Source organism: Gorilla gorilla, chromosome 15 (assembly GCF_029281585.2).
Source record: "Gorilla gorilla gorilla isolate KB3781 chromosome 15, NHGRI_mGorGor1-v2.1_pri, whole genome shotgun sequence".
In the NCBI taxonomy this organism is placed as follows: domain Eukaryota; kingdom Metazoa; phylum Chordata; class Mammalia; order Primates; family Hominidae; genus Gorilla; species Gorilla gorilla.
The window spans coordinates 37301282-37315612 of NC_073239.2; the positions used below are offsets into that span (position 1 = coordinate 37301282).

The following is a 14331-nucleotide window of genomic DNA, read 5'->3' on the forward strand; positions in this document are numbered from 1 at the left end:
TGTATTTGATGAGTGTCAACTGTCCTAGAATTGGCTGATTTTTATCAAGCAAGAAATATTCTTGTTGAGACCTTTAGTATTTCTTGGTCTTTATGTATAAGCATGAACAAAATGATAATCAGCTTATGTAATCTACAAATGTTCAAGGGGCCTTTAAAACCTTGGTCTGGCATTTAATGCCACATGTGTATAATTTTTATAACCTTTGAAATATATAATTGTTACATAGCATTTGAAACCTCCACCTGTTACGTAAAATTTGGAAACTATTTCTTGTCTATCACTTTTCCATGACTGTGGACGAAATTACATCATTCTCAGTCATGAGTGTTAAGTATGTTGTCCTTTAAGTAACTGTCTACACTCACGAACTCAAATTTTCTTTCCATTCACTCTTGATCTCAATGCCAGTAAGTCTTCAATTTCAGCACTCCTCCAGAGTTGTTTTTCTCAAGGTTATCACTACTTTTTTCTGTAAATAAATCTATGCATTTTTTCTTACACCTCATTTTATTTAATCTGTCAGCAATATTTGAGCCAATGGAGGGCATCTTCTCCCTAACGGCGTCTTCACTTGGCTTTCAGGACCTCACTCCCTCAGGCTTTTCCTCCTGCCTTTCTAGTCCATTCATCATGGTCTGTTTTGCTTGCTCCTCCTCATCTTTCTCCTTTTGGACATTGTTGTTTCTCATGGCTCAGTCCTCAATCTTCTTTCTCATGACTTTTTTTTTTTTTAAAGATGAAGTCTGGCTTTGTCCCCTAGGCTGGTGTTCATTGGCACGATCTTGGCTCATTGCAACCTCTGCCTCCTGGCTTCCAGCGCTTCTCCTGCCTTAGCCTCCTGAGTAGCTGGGATTACAGGTGTGTGACACTATACCTGGCTAATTTTTGTATTTTTAGTAGTGACAGGGTTTCCCCATGTTGGCCAGGCTGGTCTCAAACTCCTGATGTCAGGTGATCTGCCCGCCTTGGCGTCACGAAGTGTTGGGATTACAGGCGTGAGCCGCGGTGCCTGGCCCTTCATGACTTTTTCTACTGTATATATGCTAGTGATTTCCAAATGCATGTCTCCAACTCAGATCTCACTCCTTAATTCCAGATCTCTGTATCAGCCTGGCTACTTGACAGGCCTAGCGTATCAGACGTAGCTACCTAATAAATAGTTACTTGATTAGCTGTTGGGTATCACACACTTGTCAGATCCAAAATTGGGCTACTGATGGTCTTCCTGAAATCTACACCTCATGTAGTCTTTCCTACTTTGGTTAGTGGCAACTCTTCCAGTTGCTCTGCCAAAAACCTCGGTGTCATTCTAGACTCATCTTTCTCTCTCTCTTGACACTTCACATCTAGTCTGTCAGTAAATCTCGTCAGGTCTACCTGAAGAATATGTCCAGAAGCCAGTCATATCTTGTACATCTGAGCCACCATCATCTGCCATCTAGATGAGTGTCATAGACTGGGAATTGATAGTCCTGGTTTTTAAAAACTTCCCCTTTCATCAATTCTTAACTCAGTGGATGTATTTAAAACATAAGTCAAATTGTGTCATTCCCCTGTCCCAGCCCTTCTGATTGCCTCCCATTTCACGCTGAGTATGTGTCAGAGTTCCTCCTAATAACTAAAAGGCAGTCAACCATCTGGCATGTTATCTCTCCTGCTTAAACTTCTGTTTCTTATCTCTTTTGCTCTGTTTCAGCCACACTGAACTTGTTGCTATTCCTTACCTATCTCTAGTGCTTAAAAACTCCAGTCACACCTCTGCACTTAGCAGTTCCCTGTGTCTGGAATGCTTTTTCCCCAGGTATTCTTCTAGCTTACTGTTTCCATTACTTCAGTTTTTTACTTAAAATCCCCTTTCTAAGAAGAAGAAAAAGGGTAAAAAGAAATATATTAAGGAATAACCACTTTTGGAGGAAGAACCATGTACCAGCACAATTCCTAGTCCAGAGAAAAATGAAGAAAAAGAAAAAGAGATAACGAGGACTAACAGAAAGGAATTACGATTGCATCTTAAGCATCAGGCTTAAGATTCAATTGGGAGCATACCAGGGATTCTCTCTAACGTAATTGAGGGAAGGTTCAATGAAACAGTGATTTATCATCTCTAACTTCAAACCTATTTGTGTCTTGACATCAACTCTGTTAACATCATCATTTTTTAGAGTCTTTGATGTACAAATAAAAGTTTCTTTGTATTAAAGAAAAATCCTCTTTCTCATCAGGGACTTTTCTGGCCATCCCAACTTTCCCACGACCCTTCCCATCAAACAGGTAAACATTTCATTTTCCTGCTTTAGTTTTTCTCCTCTAATGCCTTATCTGTCTGTTGTTATTGTGTGTTTATCTCACTCTCATGAATAGGGTTTTTATTGTTCATTACCATATCCTTACTTCTTAGAAAAAGGCCTAGCCTATCAGACGTAGCTACCTAATTAATAAGTATTAAATGAATGAATGGAGTTTATCCTGGCTATATTGTTTGATAGATTCTCACTTAAAAAATGTTTGACAGGGTTCATTTTAACAATTTTGCCTGGTAATTGTATGTATTTTTTTAAATTCTTTTGGCTTTTTATAATAAGCTACATTCTTTATATTAATATTTTTTCACTTAGGGAGAAAAGTCCAATATTGTGGTTATTCACTATTCTTTTACTGGTAATCATGATAATTGCAATTATGGTAAAATGAGTCAGAGGAATTGCAAACTTTACTGGTATTTTATTTATTTAGAGATAGAGTCTCGCTCTGTCACCCAGGCTGCAGTGCAGTGGCGTGACCTCGGCTCACTGCAACCTCCGCCTCCTGGGTTCAAGTGATTCTCCTGCCTCAGCCACCTGAGGAGATGGGATTACAGGCGCGTGCCATGATGCCCGGCTAATTTTCGTATTTTTAGTAGAGACGGGGTTTCACCCTGTTGGTCAGGCTGGTCTCGAACTCCTGACCTCAGGCAATCCACCCACCTTATCCTCACAAAGTGCTGGGTGGATTACAGGCGTAAGCCACCATGTCCGGCCACTAGTATTTTATTTAAAAAAATATTAGGGTGGTAAATGCAATGGACTCACAGATTCTTTCCAAGGGATTATAGACCTTTGGTATTTGAAATAAAAAGACAGTTGGAATCTTTTGCTTTGGATAGTAAGACTATACTGGTCAGGCACTGTCTATTCTGATGGAGCAGCTGTTGCTGCTTGGCTGTCTTTCAGAAGCAAGCTGCTCACATTGATATTGGTTGGTGAGCAAGGCCAGTGGTCATTGATCGATTGACTAGATTTTGAACTGGCTCTGGGTGGCTTCTTGTTACCATGGCTACAGGTCAATTCTTTCGTAAGTTTGAGTCAACTTTAAACAGAAATTTTCTGTTCAAAAGTTGCCTTCCATTAACTATGTTCAAAATGAAACTTTTTAATATTTCAGAATTGTGGATTTAAAGTGTTGGTTATGATGACTTGGTTAATAATAGCTCTCACGAAGATTTTTTTTTTATACATCGTCTTAACCAGAAGAGTTCTCTGTATAATTTATTTCTTAAAAATAATTGTTTTGTGTTTGTTTTTGGTATTTTTAGAAGCTTTTGCTCAAGTCCTAACATAATCTCCAGTAGGAGATTTTAGTCTGTCAGTTCATGTATGTATATGATAGTCATATTGTCTTTTTAAATTCCTTTTTATGTTCACTTTTTTCTCTGTACAATAATAGTGATGTTGTTATACATTTTTATCTCATTAAAAAGTAGTTACAATATTCTGCTAGCAAATCTAGCTTTTTATATATTTTGACTGAATAGGTTAAAAGTGAAGAAAATTTATCAGATCATTCTATTTTCAAACAAAATCATAACTAATAAAAATTACTATTTTGAATTATAAATAATGACATTTAGATATTTTAAAAATAAGGATACCCCCCCAATAGTTTGGCTTTGTGTTTCTATGCAAATCTCATGTCAAATTGTAATTCCCAGGTGTTGAGGAAAGACCAGCTGGGAGGTGATTGGCTCATGGGGTCGGTTTCCTCCATGCTGTTCTTGTGATAGTGAGTGAGTTCTCACAAGAGCTGACGGTTTCATAAGGGGCTCTTTCCCCTTCCATTCTCTCTCTCCTGCCGCCTTATGAAGAAGGTTCCTGGTTCCCCTTCACCTTCTACCATGGTTGTTAAGTTTCCTGAGGCCTCCCCAGCCATGCATAACTGTGAATCAATTAATCCTCTTTCCTTTATGAATTATCCAGTCTCAGGTATGTATGTGTATGAATTACCCAGTCTCGGGTATGTACATATGTATATGTGTGAGTGTATATACACACATACATATATGTGATACATATATGTGATGTGAGATATATATATTTGTATATATCTCCATTTTCTTTATTCCACTCATCAGTTGATGGACACTGGTTGATTCCATATCTTTGCATATTGTGAATTGTGCTGCAGTAAACATATGTGTGCGGGTGTCTTTTTGAGAGTACGATTTCTTTTATTTTGTGTAGATATCTGGAAATGAGAATGCTGGATAAAATGGTAGGATCTATTTTTAGTTCTTCGAGAATTCTCCATACTGTTTTCCATAGATTTGTATGAATTTGCATTCCCACCAGCAGTGTATCACTGTTCTCCTTTCACCACATCCACACCAACATCTGTTGTTTTTTGTTTTCTAATAGTGGCCATTCTGGCTGCAGCGAGGTGATATCTCACAGTCGTTTTATTGTGCATTTTCCTGATGATTCGAGATATTTCGCATGTTTTTATATGCTTGTTTACCGTTTGTACATCTTCTTTTGAGAAATGACTATTCATGTAATTTGGCCACATTCTAATGGAAATATTTGTGTTTTTCTTGTTGATTTGTTTGAGTTTCTTGTAGGTTATAGATATTAGTCCTTTGTTAGACTCATAATTTTCAAATTTTCTTCCCATTGTATAGGTTGTTGGTTTACTCTGATGATTATTTCTTTTGCTGTGCTGAAGCTTTTTAGTTTAATTAGGTCTTATTTATTTTCATTTTTGTTGCATTTGCTTTAAGGTCTTCATCATAAATTCTTTGCCTAGGCCAATGTTTTCAGGTCTTAGATTTAGGCCTTTCATCCATCTTGAATTAATTTTTGTATATGTTGAGAGATAGAGATCCAGTTTCATTCTTCCACATGTGGCTCTCTTTTTTTCCCAGCACTATTTACTGAATAACCTGTACTTTCTCCAGTGTATGTTTTTGTGTGCTTGCTCAGAGATCACTTGGTTGTAGCGGCTTTATTTCTGAGTTGTCTGTTCTGTTCCGTTGATCTATGTATCTGTTTTTATACCAGTACCAGGCTGTTTCTGTTACTGTGGCCTTAGAGTATAATTTGAAGTCAGGTAATGTGATGCCAACATATTTGTTCCTTTTGCTTAGTATGTCTGTTGCTATTCAGGCTCTTTTGTGGTCCTACATGAATGTCAGCATTTTAAAATAATTCTGTGAAGAATGACATTGGTACTTTGATAGGAATTGTATCGAATATGTAGACTGCTTTGGGCACTATGGTCATTTTCACTATATCATTTCTTTCAGTCCATGAACATAGGATGTATTTTCATTTGTTTGTGTCATCTGTTATTTTCTTTGGTGGTGTTTTCCAGTTATCTTTATATAGATCACTCACCTTTTTCTTTAAGTATATTCCTAGGTATTTCACACTTTTTTGCAGCCACTGTAAAAGGGATTGGATTGTTGATATGAACTCTCAGCTTGGTCGTAGTTGGTGTGTAATGGTGCTAATGATTGGTATTCATTCATTTTGTAACCTCTGAGACTTTACTGAATTCATTTATCAAATCTAGGAGTGTTTTGTAGGAGTCTTCAGGGTTTTCCAGGTATAAGGTAATATCATTGGTGAAGAGATAGTTTGACTTCCTCTTTTCCAATTTGGATGCCCTTTATTTCTCTTGCCCAATTGCTTTGCCTAGGACTTCCCAGTTTTATTCTTAATATGCATGAAATAAAAGTAAAATGGAAAGTGCTTAACGATGAGTTTATTTCACATCTCTCTCTCATACACAGATAAAATTAATTCAAAGTCCTATGTTAAAAACATAATATTAGACCCTGTCTTGTTCTAAAAGGAATTTCTAAGTTGTTTATAAAATACATAGGAATCAAGAATATAAGTGGAAAATGTTTCCAAAAAATAAACATAAAAAGTATGAGTTGTAGGCCATAGAGCAGTACCAGTCCCTGGCCTGTTAGGACCTGGGCCACACAGCAGGAAGTTAGAGGCAGGTGAGCAAGCAAAGCTTCATCTGTTTGCAGCCACTCTCTGTCGCTCGCATTACCACCCGAGCTCCTCCTCATGTCAGATCAGTGGTGGCATTAGATCGTCCTAAGAGTATGACCTGAACCCTGTTTTAAGTTGCTCATGCAGGGGATATAGGTTGTTCACTCCTTATGTGAATCAAATGCCTTTATGATCTGTCACCATCTCCCATCACCCCCAGATGGGACCATCTAGTCGCAGGAAAGCAAGCTCAGGGCTCCCACTGATTCTACATTTTGGTGAGTTATATAATTATTTCATTATATATTAATAATAATAGAAATAAAGTGCACAATGAATGTAATGTACTTGAATCATCCTGGAACCATCCGAAACCTCAGGTTCCTGGAAAAATTATCTTCCGCAAAACCAGTCCCTGGTGCCAGCATGGTTGGGGATACTCGGTTAACAGATGTGAGACCCCTTTGCCTTGTCTTGGAATAATGTGCAGATATACATTGTGTGAATGACATCTGATGGTGCCATCTTGCCCTGTAGATCATTTTGGGGACACCTCCAGTATTTCATGAAAATTAAATTTTTTTCTAGTGATGAACAAAATGATACTCAGAAGCAACTTTCTGAAGAACAGAACACTGGAATATTACAAGATGAGATTCTGATTCATGAAGAAAAGCAGATGGAAGTGGCTGAAAATGAATTCTGAGGTATTTAGTTATTTTCAAATGTTTTTATATGTGTATAATAATTTTTTAAAAACTATGTATTTTGGAAATACAAAGGATTTTTAAGTCATATATATGTGTGTATATATTCTATATATCCTTTGTCATGTATCTATATCTGTACATATAGGATAAAGCCATGTTCTTAATTCAACTCCATTTGCCTGCAACAGTCGAGTAGTGACCTTCACAATGGCCTCAATCCAAAGGAGAAGCGTTTGATATTTTTCATAAGAATTGATGATCTTTCCATATCAAAAATAAGTTTTGCTACTAAAAACAAATTTTCTAGTTTTTGGACATTAGTTTTTTTAAAAAATGTTAATAGAGAAGTCGATTGTTTTCACTGATAGGAAAGTAGGAAATGTATATTTGGGTCAGAGGCCACATTGTGGATATCATGATCCTTACTTTTGTGGAGAGGAACACTTTGCTCCAAGTAATTTCTCATTTCAATGTAAAGAGGTTTGAAAACAATGACATGCCATGATACACATTTAGTGATAATTTATTGATAAGTATTTTGTTCCTAGAGAAATAGTTGAGTATATTTCCCCTATTTCACAGTTACTACTGTTTCAAACATTATAAAGAGGAAATAAAAGTTATCACAATGGCAAATAATCTCATGATTTCTAAGAAAATCTCTATAAGTTGTATCTTACTTACCATTCATATTTTGAAACAAAAGGCTTCTTTTGTATTTATATATTTACACCACAGAAGTAACTGTGGTTTTGTGGAGGATCACTAGAAGTAGCATCAGCAGACCTGGGGAAAATCCTGCATCTTGTATATATTTTTTGACCTCTCCTTTTAAGAATCACGATCTTAAATGAGTTGAGTATTGTATGTAGAAGTGCAGTGCTTAGATACAGATGTGTACAGTGTAGAAGGGTACAGTGCTTAGATTTAAGTTATAAATAAATATAATTCTTATAACTGAGTTTAAAAATATTAGAAATGTAGAATATCGGTAAAACGTTCTTCAGTAAAAGAAACTTAAAGAACTTTGAGAAATTGCTTCTGTCCAAATATATGCATAGCTAAGGCTCTTAGGATGGTGTGGTTGATAGGTTAGATATCAGAGTATAAACCTAATCTTAAAAATATAGTCAAATGTATTAATCTTATATTTTATGCCTCTGGGTTTTTTGTAACTCAGAGAAAGGCTTTTTTAATTCTGAGATTCTTAAAAATCCTCTAGTGATTTATTTTTCATAGTCTTTAAATAAATATTTAAACTTTTAGTAATTCAGGAGCAGATTCCTTAAAGTTTAAATCTTTATTTAAAGACTATGAAAAATAAATCACTAGAGGAATTTACACTCTGTTAGGTTTGAAGTTTTGTCCAGTTTTTTCCAGTTAAATATCCACTATGGGGATTCTTTCATTATACAAATACAGATGTTATTTTTTAATTTCAGAAGAAATCATGATATGTCAATCTATTGAGTGCTAACTAAAAGTTCTCTTTGTTTACTTAGCTTTCTCTTAGTTGTAAGAAAGAAAAAGACTTCTTGCATGAAAATAGTATGTTGCAGGAAGAAATTGTCATTGTAAGACTGGAACTAGACATAATGAAACATCAGAGCCAGCTAAGAGAAAAGAAATATTTGGAGGAAATTGAAAGTGTGGAAAAAAAGAATGATAATCTTTTAAAGGCTCTACAATTGAATGAGCTCACCATGGATGATGATACCGCCGTGCTCGTCGTTGACAACGGCTCTGGCATGTGCAAGGCCGGCTTTGCAGGTGACGATGCCCCCCGGGCTGTCTTCCCTTCCATCGTGCGGTGCCCCAGGCACCAGAGCATGATGGGGGGCATGCGTCAGATGGAGTCCTATGTGGGCAATGAGGCCCAGAGCAAGAGAGGCATCCCGACCCTGAAGTACCCCATGGAGCATGGCATCATCACCAACTGGGACGACATGGAGAAGATCCGGCACCACACCTTCTACTACAAGCTGCGTGTGGCTCCCGAGGAGCACCCCATCCTGCTGACCGAGGCACCCCTGAACCCCAAGGCCAACCGCGAGAAGATGACCCAGATCATGTTTGAGACCTTCAACACCCCAGCCATGTACGTGGCCATCCAAGCCGTGCTGTCCTTGTACACCTCTGGCCGTACTACTGGCATTGTGATGGACTCTGGTGATGGGGTCACCCACACTGTGCCCATCTGTGAGGGGAATGCCCTCCCCCATGCCACCCTGTGCCTAGACCTGGCTGGCCGGGAACTGACTGACTACCTCATGAAGATCCTCACCGAGCGTGGCTATAGGTTCACCACCATGGCCGAGCGGGAAATCGTGCGTGACATCAAAGAGAAGCTGTGCTATGTTGCCCTGGACTTCGAGCAGGAGATGGCCACAGCGGCCTCCAGCTCCTCCCTAGAGAAGAGCTACGAGCTGCCCAATGGCCAGGTCATCACCATTAGCAACGAGCGGTTCCGCTGCCCCGAGGTGCTCTTCCAGCCTTGCTTCCTGGGCATGGAATCCTGTGGCATCCACGAAACTACCTTCAACTCTATCATGAAGTCTGATGTGGACATCCACAAAGACCTGTACACCAACACAGTGCTGTCTGGTGGCACCACCATGTACCCTGGCATTGCCCACAGGATGCAGAAGGAGATCGCTGCCCTGGCGCCTAGCACGATGAAGATCAAGATTGTTGCTCCTCCCAAGCGCAAGTACTCCATGTGGGTCGGTGGCTCCATCCTGGCCTCGCTGTCCACCTTCCAGCAGATGTGGATCAGCAAGCAGGAGTATGATGAGTCAGGCCCCTCCATTGTCCACCGCAAATGCTTCTAGGTGGACGCTGACTTAGTTGCATTACACCCTTTCTTGACAAAACCAAACTTCGCAGAAAACAACATGAGATTGGCATGGCTTTAATTGTTTTCTTATTTCATTTTTTGTTTTGTTTTTTATTGGCTTGACTCAGGATTTAAAAACTGGAATGGTGAAGGCGAGAGCAGTTGGTTGGAGTGAGCTTCCCCCAAAGTTCTACAATGTGGCTGAGGACTTTGATCGTACATTGTTTTTCTTTTGAATAGTCATTCCAAATATTGTGAGATGCATTGTTTCAGGAAGCCCCTTGCCCTTCTAAAAGCCACCCCACTTCTCTCTAAGGAGAATGGCCCAGTCCTCTCCCTAATTCACATAGGGGAGGTGATGGCATTGCTTTCATGCAAATTACATAATGCAAAATTTTTTGAATCTTTGCCTAAATACTTTTTAATTTTGTTTTACTTAGAATGATCAGCCTTCGCAGCCCCCCTTTTTTGTACCCCAACTTGGGGTGTATGAAGGCTTTTGGTCTCCCTGAGAGTGGCTGGAGGCAGCCAGGGCTTACCTGTACTCTGACTTAAGGAGAGTTGGAAAAAAGTGCACACCTTAAAAAAAATTCAATGAGGAGGCATTAACAAAAACAGTATTTCTGTACAGTGGACAGCTTAGCATGTTGACAACTGAGAATAAAATGCTCAGTTCTGAACTGGACAGTGTAAGACACAACGACGAAACACTGGAAATGGAAATTCAGTTACGTCATTGTAGACTGGCTACTGCTCTACATGATTGTGACCAAAGTCATAGAGCTGAAAGAGACTTCTTTTCAGAGAACAAGACATGAACAGGTTTATTTACAGAAGACAATGAATTCTCATTTGTCTAACCTAAAAGATTACAGATTCTTTCTCAACAAGTCTAATGTAGACAGTAAAATCAACAGGCTAAAAATTAAGTTCCGTGAAACAAGATAAAACTCTGAGAGAAAAGATGGGGCAGGCTGCCATCTTTCCCGTTCGGGCAACTTAGTCATTCCAGCCTGAGGGCTTTGGAGAGTACAAACCGACCAGGGAAAGAAGAGATCCCACAGCACAGCATAGCTGCTTTACCAAATCATGGCCAGACTGCTTCTGTAAGCAGGCCCCTGATCCTGTTCCACCTCACTGGACAGGACCTCCCAACTGGGGCCTCCAGCTACCCCCACCAGCATCCCTTGGCCAATGGAAATTTGAAATGTTCCTGGAACAGAGCTCCTGGAGAGAGGGGCAGGCCACCACCTTTGCTGTTTGGGTGACTAGCCGTTCTGGCCTGCAGGCTTTGGAGAGCCCAAGCTGACAAGGGGTAGAAGAGGTGCCTCAGCACAGCACAGCCACGCTACGAAAACATGGCCAGACTCTTGTTTAAGTCAGTCCCCGACCACATTTCTAGTCAGTGGGTGAAGTCTTTCAACCAGGGTCTCTGGCTACCTTGACTGCTGTTCTCTGGCCGACAGAGGTCTCAGGCCTCCCTGAGTCAGAGCTCCCAGGGGGAGGAATAGATTGTCATCTTTGCTGTTTGGGTGACCCAGCCATTTCAGCCTTAGGGCTTCAGAGTGTCTGAGGTAGCCAGGGGCTGAAGTGAACCCCCAGCACAGCACAGCTGCTCTATAAAAACGTGGCCAGACTTTTTCTTTAAGCAAGTCCCTGTTCTTATTCCTCCTGACTAGGTAAGACTTCTCAACTTGCCTCCAGCCACATCTCATTGGTGTGTTCAGATTGGCAACAGGTTCGTACCTCAGTGGTACAGAGCTCCCAGAGGAAGGGGTAGGCTATCATCTTCCCTGGAAAATACGAGTCAATTAGGGACTTGAGGGGACCCCCAGCATACCACAGCAGCCCTTCAGAAAAGTGGCCGGACTCTGTACTTGATGGGCAGATCCTCCTGGCCTGTGTCTCTAGCCAGCCCACCACTGGAGCTATCAAGCCAGCAGCAACTCAGCAGTTCCTTGGACAGAGCTTCCAGGAGCAAATGAAATCCTTTCTGCCACTGCCTTTGCAGTGAACTGCCCTTGCTATCCTCAGAAGATATATCAAGGGAGCAAAGACCCTAAGTGCCATATCAACACCTTCAATAAGCTGCAGTTGACCCGAAGAACAAGCCAATCCATCTCCCACGGGTACCACACACACTCCACTACTCATCACCAGACAGGGAACCCTGGCTTGGGCCCACAGCACAGACCCTCCATCCTGGGCTGATTACACTAAGTGATTGCTAACTCACATGTCTCTGGGATGGAGCACCCAGGAGACAAGCAAAGTGGTGGAGCAGCAAGTCAGGTGATGTGGAGCCCAGAGGGCAGGGACAGCTATCTCTCTAGGCTCCACTTGCCCTTGTGAGACACTTTATCCCAGCACTTTAGGAATGCTGAGGTCAGACCAGCCACATCTCATATGCAAGATTGCCCAGCAGACATCAGGTCTGAGAGTTCCCCTTTTAAAAAAGGGGACTTGCTTAAAAAAGAAGTCTAGCCACGATTGTGTAGAGCAGCTGTGCTGTGCTGGAGATTCACTTTTGAGAGAGTTCTCCTCTGAGACCTGATCTTTAGAGGCTGGGCAGTCTTGCACATGAGATGGGGCTGGTCTGATCTTAGCACTGCTTAGTCTGCTTGCCTCTCCCAGGGCCCCAGCCTGGCCACACCTGCTTACAGGGCACTCTCAGATGCCCACACCATAGTTTCTGTGCTAGTGGACCGTACCATATCAGTGGAGAGCTGCAGCAAGGTGGCCCCTACGGCCACGCACCAGCCTGCACATCACCTCTCCATACTGCAGCCCTTTATATGGAAACTTCCTACATCACTTTGCTGTGTGTGTTTACACAGGTGGATTTTGCTTTACTTGCACTGACAGCACACAGGAGTGCAGCACACACCCCAACCCACATCAACTGCCATCAAAGAAAAGAAATTTCAGCCCATAATTTCATGTCCAACAAAATTAGGCATCATAAGTGAAGGAGAAATAAGATCCTTTTCAGACAAGCAAATGCTGAGGGAATTCAGCATCACCAGATCTACCTTACAAGAGCTCCTGAAGGAAGCACTAAATATGGAAAGAAAAAACCATCACCAGCCACTACAAAAATGCAGTGAAGTACGCAGTCCAGTGATGCTAAAAACCAACCACATACGTTAAGTCTGCAAAATAACCAGCTGACAGCATGACGACAGGATAAAATCCACACATACCATTACTAACCTTAAATGTAAATGGGCTAAATGCTCCCATTGAAAGACATGGGGCAAGCTGGATAAAGAACCAAGACCCACTGGAGTATGCTGTCTTCAAGAAACCCATCTCACATGCAGTGGCATACATAGGCTCAAAATAAAGGAATGGAGAAAAATATTTCAAGCAAATGGAAAACAGAAAAAAGCAGGTGTTGCACTCCTACTTTCTGACAGAACAGACTATACGAATAAAGATAAAAAAGGAGAAGGACATTACAAAGGTGGTCCTGACCTTTGATAAATCTCATTGCTTGATACCAACCTGGGCTGTTTTAATTGCCCAAACCAATAGGATAATTTGCTGAGGTTGTGGAACTTCTCCCCTGCAGAGAGTCCCTGATCTCCCAAAATTTGGTTGAGATGTAAGGTTGATTTTGCTGTACAGCTCTTTTTCTGAAGTTTTACTCATTTCCAACAAGGAAGGCAAGTTTTCCTGCTTCCATGACGATGGAGAGCAGGCATCTCCTTTCCTGAGTTTCAGCTTGCTTCTGACAGGGAAGGTGAGTGTAAGTTTTTTCCAGCTTCTAAGATGGCAGAGAATGATCACCAGCCTGAGCCTTATTTCCAGGTAAGTAGCTGAATTAGAGTTTTGTCTTAAAAATTTTCCTTAGTGATTAAAATTTAAGATTACCCACCAGCTGCTTTTAATTTCTCCTTACCATTAGAACACTCAGTAATCATATGAATTGTGCATTTGTTTGTTTTGCTTAACTCTTTCTGTTTGTTTATGTTTGGGGTTTTATTGTTGTTGTTTCACTTTTCTCCCATCTCTTCCTGACTTGGTCAAATCCAAAGGAATGTTCCAAATTGTGGGGAGCAAGGCATCTGAAATGGCTAAAACTCCTGTGGCTGCAAAAAAAAAAAAAAAAAAAAAACACACACACACAAAATGAAAAACAAAGAACATAAAAAGCAAAAAAAAAAGCCCCAAAAAAACAAAAAAAGGCAAAAAAAAAAACCCAACAAAAAAACCCCAAAAAACAACAAAAAAAAAACAAAAAACAGAAAATCCAGTTGGAAATTTTTTAAAACTTTTTTTTTATATAAGTGGTCTCATCTACATAACAAGGCCATCTTTTGCTAGCAAAGGCCAAACTGAAGGAGTAATGGTGGTGACCCAATGTTAAGATTCTGCCCTGTTCACTACAGAAACCTAAGTTTGGTTCCTAACTCTAGTTCTTTCTGTTTGATATTTGTGTTGCTTTTAAAATATCAGCAGTTTGTCCCAGCTATGATGTGGTAGTAAGAGACTCAAAACGATTTTCTTTACAAGTTCT

At 40.4% G+C, this 14331-nt stretch overlaps 1 pseudogene; it reads left to right on the forward strand.

The window, feature by feature from the left end:
- LOC109023138 (putative POTE ankyrin domain family member M) overlaps positions 1–13955 on the forward strand; it is a 49457-nt pseudogene extending 35502 nt beyond the window's left edge.
- The last annotated feature ends 376 nt before the right edge of the window (positions 13956–14331 follow it).